The sequence below is a fragment of the Haemaphysalis longicornis genome, unplaced genomic scaffold, assembly GCF_048455015.1.
Source record: "Haemaphysalis longicornis isolate Haplotype H1 unplaced genomic scaffold, Haemaphysalis longicornis Haplotype H1 scaffold_9, whole genome shotgun sequence".
NCBI classification, from domain to species: domain Eukaryota; kingdom Metazoa; phylum Arthropoda; class Arachnida; order Ixodida; family Ixodidae; genus Haemaphysalis; species Haemaphysalis longicornis.
In genome coordinates this window covers 143941768-143956506 of record NW_027526460.1, presented here as the reverse complement: position 1 = coordinate 143956506, position 14739 = coordinate 143941768, and the positions used below count along the sequence as shown (strand labels likewise).

General features: G+C 47.9%; 1 pseudogene across 1 annotated transcript in view; it reads left to right on the top strand.

The window, feature by feature from the left end:
- The window catches only part of LOC144152662 (dnaJ homolog subfamily C member 13-like), a 144133-nt pseudogene that overhangs the window by 109552 nt on the left and 19842 nt on the right, over positions 1-14739 (top strand). The window contains exons 34-36 of the transcript XR_013319203.1: positions 1944-2145; positions 7704-7785; positions 11668-11710. The product of XR_013319203.1 is annotated as a dnaJ homolog subfamily C member 13-like (transcript). The remainder of the gene's footprint in view (positions 1-1943; positions 2146-7703; positions 7786-11667; positions 11711-14739) is intronic.

Below are 14739 nucleotides of genomic sequence, written 5' to 3'. Positions count from 1 at the left end.
CCTCATCGTCTAGCCATAGGCAGGCATCTAGTGCAGAAATGGCCAATTTTAAGCTTCACTCTCGTTTTGAGGCTACTTCAACATTGCATTAATTTGTGTGCAGAATGCGATGTGAGTGGCTTCTCCTTGTTATGAGGTACTCATGCACTCAACAGGCCATATTTACCCGATTCTAACGCGCACTTTTTTTCCTGGAAGATACGTCACAAAATCGCATACGCGTTAGAATCGAGTACCAGACGAAAAAGGTGTAGCAGTTTCTTATCATTATTGACTAGTATCGGGGCAACCATAATCACAGGTTTGCGCAAGCAAAGCTTTAACGATTGCCCGGCCCATGGCAACACAAAAGTAACAAAAAAATCCAGTCGATGTTTATCTCTTAACGCAGAACGAAGGCGGTATGCACTCCTCAGCAGACAGGTGTACCCTCTTGGTGGGTGGTGGGTGCAGGCGTCTTATCTGCGAGGCCCGAAGGTCTTGTGCACCCGTTTTGAGGGGATTCGCATGGCCTTGCGAGTGCTTGTTGGGCCGGTGAAAATGAAAAAGAAGCAGGTGCCCCTTCTTAGATAGCAGGCTCAAGACAGCAAGCCCATGCTCTTCCATTTTTTCCCATGAAGGAGAAAGAGCAGTGAGTGCACGTTCCTAGTGGCATGTAGTGCACACCCTTCTATAGAGGACTGCTGCTCCGTGGCAGCCTCTCGCTGAAAATGTTTAGTTTTTCTTTCTTTCTTTTTTTTTTTTTTTTTTCAGCCAGAGCTGCATGGGTGCAAGTTTCCACCACCGTTATCAATGCTACCAACCCTCTGTTTTTTTTTTCAGCCTTTGAGGGCAGCGCTGTTTTTAGGTGCCAAAATAGAAAGAATACTGACCTTATCCACATTGTAATTTTGGCCTGAAATTTAACTGCTGAAAGCACACAAAAACCTAATAATATTATACTGAATTAAAATGTCAAATATTATACTAAATTGTTTATAAACTCCTTATTTTTGATTTTTTATGACTTCTGATTTTCCTAAGAATATAAAAACACTGGAAATGCTAGCACTTTGTGGCTCCATTTGTGTTAGTTTGTGTTAAAAACCAGTGCACTGCTTTTGGTGCTATTCTGTTCCCTATTAGTGCTTGTAGACTAATGGCTTCGTCTGTGTTAGATTAATAGGTCCCAATAGAAAATACTATAAAATCGCCAAAAGTTTCGGGGCTGTCTCCTTCTCAAAGAGTTGATGAGGCTGCGTGCCCTTGTGGTGGTGTTTCTGTTTTAAGTGCAGAGCACTTTAGGGGCTCGCCTTGTCGTCGTAGCTCACTCGCTGGACCGAAGTAGAGCCACGCGGCGTTCCGTTGTAGCAGCTGTCATCACGGCGTAACCCAGAGGCTTCTTTAGAAAGCCAAGCGGTTTATATAGTCATAAGCGTTCTAAACGCGTGAACCACTGGTGCTTGTCCTACATCTCCCTGTTGTTCAACGCAAAAAAAAAACTATAGGTACATTTGAGGCAAAATCTGTGTATATAACCGGCAGCCCCGCGTTCGTTTAGTTAGGAACGCACATTGGGTTGGTTTTTACGAATATAAGTGAAAAAAGCGGCCCCGCAAGAAAAAAAATGGCGCGTTCAAAATGACACGGAAAGGCTGCAGCCGTGCAAGAAAAAATGACGTGTTCGAAATGACGCAAAACAGCTCCAGCTGCGCAAGAAAAAAATTGTGTTCGAAATGACGCAAAACAGCTCCAGCATACGGAATTAAAGCAAGCACTAAAAGAACGGAACTCCCGCTGGTGCAATTTCAGGAAGGGGGCATGCAAGCACTGCCAAGGGCGGAAATCTGACTTTCATTGGGTAGTAGCAGTGAGCGGATAACGGCCTATTATGGCGAATCACTGCTCTGCACTTTTGACAGCTTTCCCATTGAGTGAAACGTTCTCTCTTTTTGCCGGTGCAGGAGCTGTGGTGTACCTGCTGGACCAGTGGTGCAACGGGTCGGAACAGACCCTGCGCGAGCGGGCGGGGGGAGCTGCTGGCCAAGATGGCGGCGGACAAGCTGCACGGCCCCGCGGTGCGTGCCACTGTGGGGCGCTTCCTGCCCACCGTCTTCCTGGACACCATGCGCCAGGGCCCCAAGGAGGCACTGCACCTCTTCCAGGGTACTTACTACGCAAGGGGTGGCTCTCGGGGGAGGAGTTTTGCTTGCTTCTTGCGGTGGCCAGATGATGTTACAAGCGGTTGACCTTCATGACCACAGAAAATTATTGATGCTAAAGTGTGAGGTATGAAAGGATAGGTGAAGGACAGGCCTTTCTGACAAGTATTAATTTCAAACAGGTTTATTTTGAATACAGTCGAATCCCGCTACAACGAAATTGACGGGACGCCCGAAAAATTTAGTTGAAACGAAAATTCGTTGAGGCGAAATCCGCCCCAACACACCACGGAAAGGCCCGAAAAATAGCCCCGAATGTTTCCGCATCATTGGCAGCAAAAAAAAAAAGCAATATTTAGAAAACGGAGTGACGCGCAATAACGTCATGTTTATTCAGATAACAAACATACCAATGGTTATCTGTGTTCACTGCACGCAAAGAACGCGTTACGGAGGGGGGTGAAGAAATGCAGGCGCAAAACGTATTGCTGCACAACAAGGCGTGCCCACCGAGCTGATACTTGCAGATAGCTGCTAGGCCGTCGGAAGCCCCCCTTTCTCTTGTGGCAGGAGCAGTGCCGTTATCTTATCCTCTGACAGGGCACCGCAGCTACTGACCTTGGCAGGCAAGACGCGCTTGCTTGCATTAAACATGACCGCGCGCTCGCGACTAAGATAGGATGACTTGGCTTCAAGACCAAGCACACAAACATGATTTTTGCTCTTGACTATGAAGAATGGTAGAAGGAAAACGGCAAGGACGAGTCGCAACGCATACATGACGGTGCCGCGCCAGCAGCGGAGCCAGCGGAGCACATTCGTGCTAGGGTCCCTAGAAATTGTATTCGTGCGATTTCAATTGGATACAGATTGGCTGTAGCTTCGGCTTGGCGAACCAGGCCTGTGCCTCATGTAAAGACGGCCAGCCACATCGTTACCACCATCAAACAATGGCGTCCGCCTATGAGTTTTGTTTTGTTTTGTTTTGGGTGGCGGTGCGGGCGCACCGCGCATGTTTTCGGTGAAACTAAGCGTCCTGAATGTTTAAAAAGTTACAGATAGCTGTCGCTATGCTTGTTTTATTGTAAAATAATTGTTCAAACCCAGCCCAATTCATCGAAAATTTCGTTGAAGCGAAAGCAAGCCAGACAAATGGTTCGTTGTGGCAAGGACTTTGCTGCATTGACTTCTATGGCTAGCTGACGGGGAATTGGAAATATTTCGTTGAAGTGGAAATTTCGTTGAAGCGGACTTCGTTATAGCGGGATTAGACTGTATTATAAAAAAAAGTAACAAAAGGAAAAAATGAAAACATCAATGCTGCTTTGCTCAGGGTACACACAAAAAAAAAAAGAATTGAAATATGCACTTTGAATGCAAGGCCCTTATAGAATAATACTGCAAATACAAGCTCTGCAAGTACAAAAGTTATTTTCACAGACCGTAAATTACCCGATTCTAACGCGCACTTTTTTTCCGGAAAAATAGGTCGAAAAATCACGTGCGCGTTAGAATCGGATACGAAACCGAAGCTGTCTAAACAGCGGAAATTTCATCCCACCCATTGCCATCGCCATCTCAAGATGGCACCAAAGCTTTTAGAAACAATTTTTTGGACGCAGGAAGCACAGGTGCCTAGGCTTTTCTATCGGCGTTCACACAAATCGTCAAATCGTTCCACTTGCGTGCTTGATAACAGCAATGGCAGCAGCGGCTCTCACGCCTTCAAAACAAGCGGTCGGCTGAAGCGTGCGCCTCTGGAGAAGGGCTTGCGAGGTGTGGGCCACGATCCCATCGACCATGGTTGAACGCTTGTTCAGAAGTGTGGCATCGCGAACGCGCTTGACGGCACCAAGGACGAGATGTTGTGGTCAGCGGAGAGTGACGAGGAGTGAGATGAGTGAGATTACTTCGAGAAATAAATTGCCCGTTTCTCTCGCATTCGTTTTTCTGGCTCGCAAAGTTCTGTGCGCGTTGCAATCGGAGGTGCAAGTTTTTTCAATTTTTTTGCCAGGAAAATCGGGGGCGCGTTAGAATCGGGTAATTACGGTATACAAAAATATAAGCACTAGTGCTTATCATGCCACCACATGAAGCAGTTTCTTGATTTGGTGAAAAAGGTTGGCTCTGCTGTGCAGCCGGCACCAAGTGGTCTTGACTCAACGAAGTTGACACCCTGCAGAGAAGAGCTGTGACCTTTAGAACAGGCCAGATATGTTTACATCAATGCGCGGTAGCGATAGAACGGCCTGAGGAGAAAGCGAAACTTACTGGTAGATACCTGCTGATGTTCCGGGGCAGTTTGACACACTTTAGCCGTCAGCACTGAAGTGTGTCGAATCGAAATCGTCTTACGTGTCTGTGCTGCTACCACCATTCAGAGATTACAGCTCAGATTCATCGGAATCCATCAAAATTTGCCGTTCCCAAGGAGCACCTGCGAGCGGCATCAGCGCCATAACCGAAACTCTGTGAGCCCGACTGCGAAGAAGCTTTGAAAATGCCCCCCCATGGTGGGGAAAAGCAACTCGAAAGCAAAACTGATAAAGTACTTCCTCTTTTACCCTTTGAATGGCAATAGCTGTGCGCACTCGCAGAGTGCCAAAATTTGAATCTGTATTCGATAACAAACTATAATCGCGCCATGAAGCAACGCCGACGCTGGGCGAAGCCTCCGAGAAATGTGGTGGCGGTGACGGGGAGGAAGAGGTGGCGTCTCCTGCAGCCACATAGGCTCAGGCTGTAGTCTGCTTCGAAGTGGGGCGGAGTTACTTTCGTGCGAAGGGCAATCCCAGTGCGGACACAAGTCTGCAATGTTTAGAAAAGGGCTGCAGCATGCGCCACCAGATGTTGACAGACATGTAGCATAGAAAAAGGCCATTAAATGATCATGTTTGTCTTTCAATTGATTTCTTAATTTTTTTTTTTTTAACTGCTGTGGATCATCTGTTTTTTCGGATGGTATGTTTCTCCCTCACTTTTTTGTTTAGACGTGTCAACGAGGTTCTACTGTATATACTGTTGCTCCGTGTACACTCCGTATATACTCTTGCCACTGACAGAGCAAGCAATAAGAGGTGTTTGGAATGGGCATTCAAAACGTTGCCTTGCCACTCGTGCCACCAAAGTTTAATGAGCTGTAAAATTAGTTCCAAGCAGTGCATCGAAAAACTGATTCTCTTAGTGCACTCACCAGGGTTCATAGTATTGGAAAATGTAAAGATTACAGTTATGCAACTGACACTGTTTTATGTATTAGTATTCCACAAAAAATACCTATTATCTCTAATTATCTTGGGAAATGATTGACTGACTCAAAAAATATTGGCATATTTGAAATCAGCAGAAAAAAAAGCAGCAAGGCGGACAAGTTTCACAGAGTTTACTTCAAAATTAATTCCTATAAGAGCCATGTCTCTGTCAAAAGAGGTGTCTGCATTCGGCCTTCTGTGGCCTGTTTCAACCATCTTTGACCAGTGGGAGTGGAAGAAGCAGCGCACTGCGAATGTTGGTGTACACTGGTGGTACATGAGTCAGCAAGAGACCGTTGCGAGAGGCAGCCATGGGAAACTGCGAATTTCAGTTTTCTGACTGGAAACCGTTTAATATTCACTTTGGTTTGCAACTATTCGAACAAAATCATTGTTCACTTCCTATTTGCTTCGAAAGCAACAATTCATATTTGCACACCCCTTTTAAATGCCCAATTCTACGATGCAAGAGTGCATGGGGTTCACTTCGTACGATGGCTCTCAGGGAAATAAATACCTATGGTGGTTGGAGGAGAAGCCAGGGATTAATTTTTTCCTGTCGGTGAGGCTGCATCTTCCCACATTTCACTTCTTCCCCACCTTTTGCTGTGCTCTCACCCGGCCTCTCTCCACCTTACGGTCCCACAACCTTTCATTTCATTTTCATTTTCAAAGGACACTGTACTTCCTTTCTTTTGTTCCGCTTTGCTTCCTCTGTTACACAGTAGTTTTGCTTCCCTTTTTTCCTCAAATTGGGTGCCTTTTCGATATCTTCTCTCACCATTTTTCGTATTTGTTTGTTTTATTTTTTTTTTACTTATCTTGTGGAACTTTGCTGCCAGCATTTGCCTATGCTGCCCCCTCCCCCACCCCCATGACCGTTTTTTTTTTTTTTTTGACCTCCTATTGAAGAGCAGTGCACAAAGCTCTAGTGTTTGGTTTTCCCAGCTCTTCGGCTGGCTAAATCCTTCTTTGCCGGATGTCATTAACAACAAACTCTGTCTTTGCCTGATGATATTACGGAACTTGCATATCCTTCCGGCTCCACCGACCCTCCGTTGTGCGTGACCAAGTTCGAAGGCAGGATGTTTATACCGACTGGACCAGGCAGCCGAACGGGCACACCACAGCACCTGTCACAAACACAGGGAACCCAAACTCTCTGTTGAAGGCCGTCTGCTTGTGTATGTTCAGGTAACGAGTGTGGCACCACCGGTTGATGTCCACAGATAACAATAAGTGTACCGTATTTACTCGCGTAATCCTCGCACTTGCGTAATCCTCGCACCCCTAATGTGACCCACCAAAACTTGGATTTTTCGGTTCCTCGCATAATCCTCGCACCCCCAACTTTGCAGCGGCGAAAGTTGCCTGCTCGCGAAACCCGCATGGCGCACGCGCTCTCCAATGCGCGCCCTCCCCCGCCGCCTCTCCGTTCGGCGGAGAGCGCTGTGTATCCAAGGCCATCCAGGCGCCCTAACAACCTGCATGGCTACTCCCTAACAGGCGCCCTAACACGCTACTCACACTGTCCTTGAGCCAGTTTCGCGCATGTTTCGCGTGCGCGCAACTAGACGGTGTTCGCGCAGCCCGCTTCGTGTCGCCGTCGTGGTCCCGTTGTTGAGCGGCAGCAGTCAGTGAGTCACTTGCGTCAGTGGTGGATAGCTCGCTGCCATTTTGAGAACTTTTTGATCTCTTTGTTTTGTGCTTGGTGCCGCTTCGCCTTGGGGAGGAACGCCAGCTACACTGCCGCTTTCAAATTGAAAGCGAAAGAGTACGCGATCGAACACGGCAACCGTGCCGCAGGCAGGCACTTCGGCGTCACCGACTTCAGCGTGCATTACTGGAGTAGGGCACGCACATACGACGACGAGATAGGGCGCGCGTCAGAAAGCAAAGGCGGCGATTTCATGATCGCTGATCGACGGGAGACTGTTTACGTTGTAAATAATAAAATAAAAAGAAATAGCTGCTGTTGGCAACACTGAGTTTACATATACAAAAAACGACCGTTACAATTAGCGGGATTGTCATAAGGCAAATTGGCAACACTGTGCACCGGATTTTTTTTTTCCCCGCATAACTCTCGCACCCCTAACTTTGCATTGACTTTTCCGAAAAAAAAGTGCGAGGATTATGCGAGTAAATACGGTAAGTGGCGGCTCCTGGTGCTTGTGTATGGCAGCACAGTCGATATGCAGAGGCGTGTGTGCTGTGTTCCGCTGTGCTTGAACCCCGTCAGGTGTGGAATGGGATGATGGGAGCTCTCTTCTCCCTCCTCTTCCTCCTCCCCATTCCTCTCTTGTTGCAGCCCAGCAGGAGAACCCCGAGCTGGTGTGGAAGGAGGAGACGCGGCAGCGATTGTGCCAGGCCGTGCGCCGCATGGCACTCGAGTGAGTACCCCGCATATGGACAGCTTGTCACACGGGACTGCCCAAAATTGTTCGTTATTTTGAAATATTGTTGTAATGAAAAGCGTGCGGTTATGAGCCAGTGCTAAAACCTAGGAGTGAGAATGCCGTACCTTGGTGGTATACGCATGCGCAGACAAGCAAACTCCCTAGTCAAAATGTTGCACTCTCCTCAAAGCAGGCTTTATTTGACGAAATCAGTTTTTTTCGTGTGAGTGCAGCATGTACGACGGATTCCACTCTGTGCGATACCTCATATGTTACATCATTGCATCGAGCGATGACAGTGGGGACTGTTTATGTGCACTAAAACATCAATTTTTGACACTCCCACCTTCATCTGTGTTCTGGGACCCACAGACGTCTTCGTTCGCATGGGGCGATGATTCTTTTTGCTTCTTCTTGCCTGCATCGCTAGCTGCATTCATCGTTGAATATCGCACAAACTTCGCAGCAAGATCACTCACAACAACAAAGGAATATCTGCCTGCACACGTGAATACAGTCGAACCCCGCTACAACGAACGCCGCTTCAACGAAATTTCCGCTTCAACGAAATATTTCCAATTCCCTGTCAGCCAGCCATAGAAGTCCATGCAAATAAGTCCTCGCCACAACGAACCATTTGTCAGGCTTGCTTTCGCTTCAACGAAATTTTCGATGATTTGGGCTGGGTTTGAACAATTATTTTACAATAAAATTAGCATAGCGCCAGCTATCTGTAACTTTTTATACATTCAGGACGCTTAGTTTCACCGAAAACATGCGCGGTGCGGCCACACCGCCACAAAAAAACTCGTAGGCGGACGCCATTGTTTGATGGCGATAACGATGTGGCTGGCCGTCTTTACATGAGGCGCAGGCCCGGTTCGCCAAGCCGGAGCTACAGCCAATCCGTATCCAGTTGAATCCGTATCCAATCCGTATCCAGTTGACGGCGCCGCTGCTGGCGCGGCGCCGTCATGTATGCGTTGTGAGCAGCTGTCCTTGCCGTTTTCCTTCTACCATTGTTCATAGCCAAGAGCAAAAATCATGTTTGCGTGTTTGGTCTTGAAGCCAAGTCATCCTATCTTAGTCATGAGCGCGCAGTTGTGTTAAATGCAAGCGCGCGCGTCTAACCTGCCAAGGTCAGTAGCTGCCGCGCCGCGTCAGTAGCTGCCGCGTCAGATGATAAGATAACGGCACTGCTCCTGCTACAAGTGAGAGGGGGGCTTCCGACGGCCTAGCAGCTATCTGCAAGTAATCAGCTCGGTGGACACGCCTTCTTGTACAGCAATACGTTTTGCGCCTGCATTTCTTCACCCCACTCCGCAACGCGTTCTTCGCGTGCAGTGAAAGAACAGATAACCATTGGTACATTTGTTATCCGAATAAACATGACGTTATTGCGCGTCACTCCTTTTTCTAAACATTGTATTATGCTGCCAATGATGCGGAAGCATACGGGGCTTTTTTTCTGGCCTTTCCGTGGTGTGTTGCGGCAGATTTCGCCTCAACGAATTTTCGCTTCAACGAAATTTTTCGCACGTCCCGTCAATTTCGTTGTAGCGGGATTCGACTGTGGCACAAACAACGACCGACCAGCCAATGACTGACACCCAATGCAACGAGAGAGAAAAGGGGCAAATGCGGCTAGGTGCTAGCAATTTGCCCTCAACATGGTCATGATGATAGCTACTGCACTTGGAGGAACACACACACAAACGGCGGTTTCTGCTCCATGTGAGAGTTGCGGGGCTGTTGCTTTCCCCGAATTTGTAATACTGATGTTCGTCTACTATAGAGGAGAAAATAAATTACGTGCGTTTTTCTGAAATATGCGCTATACTGAAATTCGTAGTTCTGAAGTATTTTTACAGTGAAAATATAGGCAACCTGGCGGGGATATTTAAAATCTTCGTAAATTTAAGAAATTCGTTTACCGTACTTACCCGATCTAACACGCACTATTTTTTCCGGAAAAACGGGGCGAGAAATCGCATGCGCGTTAGAATCGGATACGAAACCAAAACTGCCGAAACTGAAAATTTCGTCCCACCCATCGCCATCGCCATCTCAAAATGCCGCCAAAGCTTGTAGAAATGATTTTTCGGACGCAGGAAGCATATGCTCCTAGGTTTTTCTATCGGCGTTCACACAAATCGTCAAATCGTTCCACTTACACGCTTGATAACAGCAATGGCAGCAGCGGCTCTCATTCGTTCAAAACGAGCGGTCGGCTGAAGCGTGCGCCTCTGGAGAAGCTCGCGGGATGGGCGTGTAAGGTGTGGGCCACGATCCCATTAAGAATGGCATCGCGAACGCACTTGAAGGCACCGAGGACGAGATGTTGTGGTCAGCGGAGGGCGACGAGGAGTGAGATGAGCGAGATTACTTCGGGAAATAAATCGCCCGTTTCTCTCGCATTCGTTTGTCTTGCTCAAGTTCCGTGCGCGTTACAATCGGAGGTGCAAGTTTTTTCGTTTTTTTTTGCCTGGAAAATCGGGTGCGCGTTAGAATCGGGTAAGTACAGTATGTGGAGTTCGTAGTAACGAGATTTGACAGTAGTGCGGCACACTTAGCACCTATGCTGAAACGTGCTATGCACCCCCCCCCCCCTTTTGTTTTAAGATCCTTTCATTAATGAGCCTTTCATTAAAGCTAAGCTCTCTGTATCTCACTGATGGTGTCCGTGCACACCACAGAACAGGAAAGCCAGCTTTCTCTGACGATGATGAGTGATGATCGTGGGTGCAGTGAAAGAGAACACGTTTCCCGTGGAAGCGAAACTGGGTCCCTTGCGTTATCTGGCTGCGCCATTTTGACGTGGTTGAAGCAGTTCGGTCTTAAAAAAGGGTGCATGGGCGTGCAAAATTAGACAGAAGGATTATGCACCGTTTCATGTAACAACGAAGATAGTTGAACGCGAAGCTTTCTTCGTGCGAAATCGAATGGGAAAAGGTCAAAGTCAAAACCGCTGTGATCGCAAGTCTTAACTGCATGTTAGTCAGCTGCTGCATCAAAGTCTATACTGAGACGGCAAGCAATGAATCCCTCATGAGAAAGCTCTGTGTTCAACCATTGTCTTCGTTAGACGGAGGGGTGGCTAATTTTTTTTTCTGCAGGCTAGCTTGAGAAATTGTAAATTTCAGTTTCCCTGTGGAAATCATTAAATATTCACTTTGATTTGAAAATATTTTTTCAATTTGTACCTGCAGTATAACCTCATTGGCACGTTCCCGGTTCATACGATTTCCTGGTTACTACACTCTCAGTTGTGAACACTAAATAGTACGTTTCTTCCCGGATAGTACATTTTGAGGAATACTAGTACGTTTCTCCCTCGTGTAATTTCATTTTATTTTAATGGATCATCGAGGTTCTACTGTACTCCAACAAAATCATTATTTGCTTCACGTTTGCTCGCAAATGAAAAAAAATCGCTACTATTTACACTACCCTAGTTTGTAGCTTTCCAGGGGCTGGTGTTTTCAAAGATGTAAATGTGTCGATTTCAAAGTGCCTACTCAAGACATGTCCAGCAGCTCGTGCCCTGAAGGCAGCGGCGTAGTGCCGCATCGGGGAGCCGCAGTGAAACAGAACTCCTTTGAGGCCATCACTGCTGTCGCCTACTTACGTAGCCGTAGCCACTTAGCTGAGTATTTGGAGCATTATCAGTATGCAAGTAGGAAGGGGGGGGGGGGGGGGGGGATCCCATTTCTGATGACAAGAGTTGGGAGTGTGACCGGGAGGCCTGTACTTAATGTCGGTCTGAAACCGGGCTTAGTTCTTCAGGGTCTTTGGGCTTCCCCGAGCGGTTTTTATCTGCCTGTTGGCATATTTATTGAAGAGGAGGTTTCAACAGTGGCGCTCTTCCCGTTGCAGACAGTGGAACCTCCAGAAGCAAGACCCCAAGGCCGACTGCAAGGTGAGCCCCATCCGCCATACTTACCGTATTTTCACGATTCTAACGCGCACCCTTTATTGCTAAAAGGTCGCCACAGTATTTGTATGTGCGTTACAATTGGGCTCAAAATAGAAATAGGCTTTAAAGAAGCCAGCAGCATTGCCATACGGAACAGATGTGAAGTCCCCCCAAATCCAACTCAATCCAATAAAAACAATCCGTCAACACTACATGAGTGAATTTCGGCGCACTAATTGCTTAATGCCGTGCCACATGCCTTGGTCAGACATTTCTTTGTACTGCTGGAATTAGCCCGTCACGCCTAGAATTACGAAGATCAAGGCACTTGAAATCGCCAACAGCTTCAACGTTCCCTGCTATAACATTATTTCTAGCAGCAGCTGGATAAGAAATCTTATGTAGCACAATTGTTTTTGGCTTCCACAGCTGCCAAATAAAATCTCCTTCTTCCAGGTACGTGTTGGCATGTCTTTTTCATCTGCGCAGTACAGTCAATGTCAATTTTTTTTTTTTTCAAATTTTCCTGTGCAAACTTAGCTGCACGTTACAATTGGAGGCACGTTAGAATCGCGCACATACAGTACTTGCCCAGCTTCATAGGGTGGACTGGTGTATGCATCAGGCCCGGCATGCACTTTTGATGACAGTGGGAATGGAGCCCACTGGAGTTCATTGTAATCATTTAACTTGGTATTCCCTTGAGTGCCCACCCCCCCTTCCCACATAGTGTAGCATGTTCACGCAAAAAGTACAAACCGAAAGCACTAAAAATGTGCATAGATAAAAAATGAACTAGAAACAGGATATACCGTGTAGACCACTTACAGTAAAGCCCGCTTATATCGAACAGCGCTAGGACTGTAAAATAGTTCGATATAGCAAACAATCGATATAGAAAGTGAAGCAAAAAAAAACTTACATAAGAGCAATGCTGCCGACGGAGTCACGAGCTAATGCTGAGCTCTTACCACCCTGCTGTTCACTATTGATACGACCCCCGCACGGGGCACCTTGAGTAATCTTGGTGACGGTATTGGCAACACCGCGGACCCCGAGCCCCCATACTCATGCTGTATCCTACCGTGGCTAGGAGTTTTAAGGTAAAGGGTAGAAACCACAAACGGTGGCCGTCGGAGCCGTGGTCAAGCTCCGGCGGATGGGCTCCCTGTCTGTTTACCAGGCAGGGAGCTCCGGGACCTCTCTCGGCATCAGTGTAAACCGAGCGAAGAAAGTACCCCCGTTCCCTGCTTTTTTTTCCATGCTGCATGGTTCTTTCAAAATTTTCTAAACCCACTGATCGGCCCCCCAAAAGGGGCCGCACCGAAGCGAATTTTCCCCCATCGCCTGCCCTATCGTTCCAAATACCTGACAACTTTCCCCGGTTCTTGATCATCGCATCCGAAGACAGTACAAAGCCAGTGACATCTACATCCGTTTTCTTAAAGGGGTCCTGAAATGCCTTCCGCCGATGCATGGATGTACATGTAACCAAATAAAGCAATGTATTAGCAATGTCCTCCTGCAAGAATTTTGTTAAAGCGATGAGTATTAGCTGAGAAATCGTAAATCAAAAACCGCGAATTATCGTCGCGCCGTATTTCCTCCTCCTTTCAACTGTTTCTTCGCTGTTGGCCTCCCCTCCCATGATGCTCCGCTCCTCAGCGGTGACGTACTTCCGCTATTGCGCTCCCACAGACTGCCGTCTGCTACGGGCCAGCTCTTTCGGCTTTTTCATCTCTGTAGACACCATGGACACAGGCTGGAAAAGCGAACGAATGACCTGGCCGCATGTGTGCGGCCTGGCCTTGCCCTTTCGCGGTGTACGTAGCTGCAGTTGGTATCGGCGGCGAACTCGCAGCCGCGTGGGGAGAATCGTGCGCTCGTTCCCTTTGGTGCACCGCGCACTGTTTATCCAAAAAGCGCGGTCTCAGATGTGGCCCCGCTGGTGCCGGGTGTTATTTTGCGGTGGTTGTAATTCCTACTACCGGCGGCATGTGAAAAAAGACATTTTCAACCGACACAGAACCCGTGCACAAAACGCGCCGGATCGGATCGCTTTATCAGCGGCGATGAACGTGAAGGCGAAGAGCAAACCAACGCTGCACTCGATCAGCGAGAACCCGTGTTCTGACAAGCTGCACCCATGTGTTGCATTCAACACTGACGGGAAAGCGTTTGTTTGCACTTGTTTGGATAGTCGTAAAATGTCCAAACACTCCGGCACTCCGCTAGCAGATCAGCCGGCGAGACATTTCGGAAAACATTTGACAGATGGCGCCGTATGCATTAGTGTGTCGCTACGCAAAACTGATGAGACGCTCTACTAAAACTCCCATCGCGGTGTCACGTAGCGGGACGCAAAAATTTAGCGTTTAGCGTATGCAAAGGCCACAAACGCTGTACTAAAACTCTATTAGCAGCAAAATAGCGTGCGTATGTGAAACCGCTGGCGTTTACAAAGCTGCACGCCGAGCGCGTACGTTTCAAACCTAGTGACATCGTTTAAATACACTGGCAAGCACAGTCTAACGTGTAGTCAGATATCAACCGTATGCTCAGGCGACAAGCAAGAGCTTGTTTTATGTGGGGCGGAGATTGCGCATACAGGCCCGTTCGCACTTGCGACGAAAGCGAGTGAGAGCGGCAGGAATTCCGTCGCTTTGTCGCGCGACGATCGTTTTTGTCGAATGGTCGGGACAAATTTTGGTTGCGCGACAGAATTCCCGTCGCTTTCACTCGCTTTCGTCGCAAGCGGGAATGGAAAGTTCTGCCGCTGCCGTCTGCTACGCAGCTCGGAGGTAACCGCGCGATCTGCTCGGGCCGGATGAACGCGCACACTCCCGCACGGCAGCGCCCCAAGCGGCAGACGGCCGCGTACATCGCTCCCGGCGCCCGCCTGGAGCCCGCCCTCGGCACACTAGCCAGTTTATTTCAGGCACTATAATGGAGGAAAGATTTTTTGCTTCCGATGAACCTAGTTCTTTGCCCCTGTGTTTTTAAATACGTGAAGTGGTTAGCACGTCGTCCTC